At 38.9% G+C, this 4,016-nt stretch overlaps 1 pseudogene; it reads left to right on the top strand.

Annotated features, from left to right (window-relative positions):
- The first annotated feature begins 551 nt into the window (after window positions 1–551).
- On the top strand, window positions 552–1,250 carry LOC114623318 (annotated as a pseudogene).
- The last annotated feature ends 2,766 nt before the right edge of the window (window positions 1,251–4,016 follow it).

Genomic DNA, 4,016 nt, shown 5'->3' with positions numbered 1-4,016 from the left:
CACATACCACGGTGCACATGTAGAGATTGGAGGACAATTTGGGAGAGTGAATTCTCTCCTCTCACATGTGAGACATGTGTGTCATGGGGATTAAACTCAGGTCATCTGGCTTGGCATCAAGTACTTTTATTTGCTGAACTAGCGCATTGGCCTATTATGATATACTCCTTTAATGAAACACTAAACACTAACAGAATTAACAGGAATGAAATACAGAGCACTCAATTTCACTATACTGGGTGAAATAAGCCAGACATATAAAATGATTTTATAAAAAAAACAAAAAACAGAAATGGCTAAGTTGTCATCAAAGTACACAATAGTTGTTTGGAGACAGAGCTAAGAAAAAAAAGGTTGAATGCTAAAATTGAGACCGCTGTTGACAGGGATAGAAAGATTTTATATCTCAGTGTCATCATCTAATTGTATGCATATTAAATTGCTATAAAGCTGGTTATATTTTAAAAGAAAAGAGAGGGCTGATTTTAAATTATGTTCCTGGCCGCTAGTCTCTTCTCATTTGGGTTTGACCTACAGCCACCCGGGAAAAGATGGCCGCCTCAGCAGCGACCGGGCTGTCCTGACAGGTTCGGAGCTTCAGTACATCTGTGGTCAGGCCCTTTGTCAAGCTTGTAAGACCCCCTGTTCAGGTCTATGTCATCGAAGGCCGCTATGCAACCGCCCTGTACTCTGTTGCATCTAAACAGAATAAGCTGGACCAGGTGGAGAAGGAGCTGCTGCAGATGGGGCAACTCCTGAAGGATCCAAGGTGTCCCTTGCTGTTCTGAATCCCTACATCAAGCGTTCCATCAAGATGAAAAGCCTGAACGACATCACCACAAAGGAAAAGTTCTCTCCGCTGACGGCCAACCTCATGAATTTACTTGTTGAAAATGGTCGCATAACCAACACCCAGGGCGTCATCTCTGCCTTTTCCACCATCATGAGTATCCACCGTGGAGAAGTGCCATGCACAGTGACCACAGCATCTCCTCTCGATGAAGCTGTTCTCTCTGAGTTAAAGACAGTGCTGAAGAGCTTCCTGAGTCAAGGCCAAATACTGAAACTGGAGGTCAAGACTGACCCGTCAATCATGGGTGGGATGATTGTCCGAATTGGGGAGAAGTACGTTGATATGTCTGCAAAGAGCAAGATTCAGAAGCTGAGCAAGGCCATGGGGGAGTTGCTCTGAGAGACTGTCACCTGTGTGAGCTCTTGTCCTTGGAGCAATAATAAAATGCTTCCTGAACCAACCAACCAACCAACCAACCAACCAACCAACCAAACAAACAAACAAACAAATTATGTTCCTGATACTTTCCGATCTCACATCCCCAAAGGTTGAGTATGTGTCCTGGCCCTTCTATCTGGGCTATGAGTTTTGATGAACAGAATGAGACAAGAAACTAAATGTTTTTTCTCAGATACTTTATCACAGTGCTGACAAAAGCAGCCTACACTATGTTTTGGGAGATTTTTCATGTCACATCTGTTATATGGAACAAAAGATCTGTGAGAAAATACAGGATATTACAGTAACTTATAAGCATAGGTTTCTCTATGTATGGCAGAAAATGCTATGGAAGAAAAAGCTGATAAAAGCATTTGGAAAAAATATGAATATTTCTTTAGCAAAAAGTACCCTAAAATTTATTTTTGCAGAACACACGAATTAGCTCACTCTTCTTGAGAGATAATTATCACAATTTAAAACTCAGTAACTGTATCTTGGAAAAATAATAGTAGTTTCACTAAAGTTTTATTATTTTAACCAATACATGCAATATGCATCAAGATTGATTTAATTTGTGTATGACAGAAAGCACAAGCTATCTGTCCTTTTGAACTTATTTCATTTAATGTGATTTCTGTTTTAACCTTTTTCAATAGAATTTGATTGTGTGTCTGTACCATATGTTCTTGGGTTTCTACGGTGGTTCTATATCTTAACTATATGGAGTACATGATATGTACAACTATCTTTGTGTCATGTTGGCTTAGAATTCCTCAGGTATATGCTTACAAGTTGGAGATCACAATCATGTGGTAGTTCCGTTTCAAGTGTTTGAGAAACTCTACAGTGACTTTCCTAATTGCTGTAGCAGCTAACATTTTTACCAGCAGAGTATACAGTGTATCCCTCTATTTATCAATCATATCTACACACACACACACACACACACACACACACACAAATGAGACATGAAAATAGAAGGAGTTTTGTGAGGAGGGAGGCAAGGATCTAAAGAGTAGGGGTGAGGGAACAAGAGAAAGTAAAGGTAGGAGACAAATGCAAACATGTCGATTTAACTATATGTGTTTGTATATATAACACATAAAGTTGTAGCGTGGATGTAGCAAAAAGTGGAGAAGAGAAAGGGGAGATAGAGATAGAGGACAAGCAAGTGTGAGTCAAGTGCAGTGATTAATATGAGTGAAAACTAGACTAATAAAACATTGACTTGGGATTCATACCACTCAAATATTCAAGTAGCAAGATTTCCTCTGGTGTAGCACCTTTTATAGCACACAGAATTTCAGAGCTATGAATTGTCTGCTTACAGCAGCTAAAGAAAGAAGAGAGACAGTCTTTGCATGCATGCAGGGTGCTGGTCCTTAGGTGGACTGTGTCAGTTACAGCAAAAGTGGGAGCTTGATTTATTTTGGTTTCAGTATTACATGAATGTTTTGACTCCTTTCAAAATGCTCTCTCTGCATTTTCTTATTCTGTCTAAGTAACATAAAAAGATGTCCTGAGCTTCAAAATGTTCTTGCTTTGACTATTTCTGCAATTCGGAGGTTTTCAATTTTTAAATAAAAAGGCATAGTGTAAGATATTATCCTCATTTGTATTAGAGAGTAAGAAGAAAAAGGTCACAAATAATTTAAGAATATGTATTAATATTTCAGGCCAACATCGCTCATAGAATGAGAACTATTTCTTTATTTCTGAGTCTTCATGCTTCTCAACAAATAATATGCATGGAGAATTTGCATGTAGATTTTATCTCTTCCATAATTGATTTTGGATCATTGTTATTACAGTGTATTTTGGTGTATACCTCTTAAGAATTCCCTTAATAAAAAACACAAGGGCACACATTTGATATTTATCTGCATTTATTTGAATCAGAAGTTAAAATTGGTAACATGACAGGTTTAAAAATTACATCTTCCCAGTTATATTAAAGAAGGCAATCATGAACAGCAGATCTGAAGCATCATTAGGCAGACATAATTACTTGCATGGGTATAAAATCTATGATCCTCTCTTCAGGATTACTTGAGCTGACTTTTCAAAGACATTTCCACCCTGACATACCTGCTCTTACATTTGAGGGATGAATAGGAATGTTACCATATTTAGCATCAGAATAGAAGAGCTCTTAGCAGTAGCAGGTCAACTGTGGTTTCCTTCATGAAATTGATTTCCTTAACACAAGATTGTTTTTATAAGTTAGAAATTTTTCTACAAAACTTAAGCAGAAAGTTGGATGATGATGATTGTATGTGTGTATTAGAGAGCCTGAAAGCATGCACACACACACACACACACACACACACACACACACACACACACACACATGCACACACACACACACACACACACACACACATGCACATGAGTGATTGAGTGAGGAGAGGTTAGGAGAGAGTGCATGTCTGAGTGTGCCCACTATGGGATGGATGTGCATATCAGAGGACCACACTGAGGACCCAGATCTCTCTTGCTGTAGTTGGTTCCTGAGGTAGAACTGAGGTCATGAGGCTGCCTTGAGTACTGTTTTTCCCCACTGATCCATCTCATTGGCCAAGGTTATACAAATGTGATAAACGGTTTGTAAGCTATGGCTTCATTTTTGTTTCCTGCGCAAAAACACAGCTCTGTGTGACACGTCTTTTTAAATCTGTGACTTGGTGTTGCCTACCGCCAATAGTGTAGAAGAATCATTCTCTTCGTTCTTGGTCTGCCTTGCTTTCCAAGGTGTCCTATTTCCCAGATAATTCAGGTTATG

The sequence above is a fragment of the Grammomys surdaster genome, unplaced genomic scaffold (genome assembly GCF_004785775.1).
Source record: "Grammomys surdaster isolate TR1022 unplaced genomic scaffold, NIH_TR_1.0 196, whole genome shotgun sequence".
Classification (NCBI taxonomy): Eukaryota; Metazoa; Chordata; class Mammalia; order Rodentia; family Muridae; genus Grammomys; species Grammomys surdaster.
This window is presented reverse-complemented; position numbering and strand designations above follow the sequence as displayed.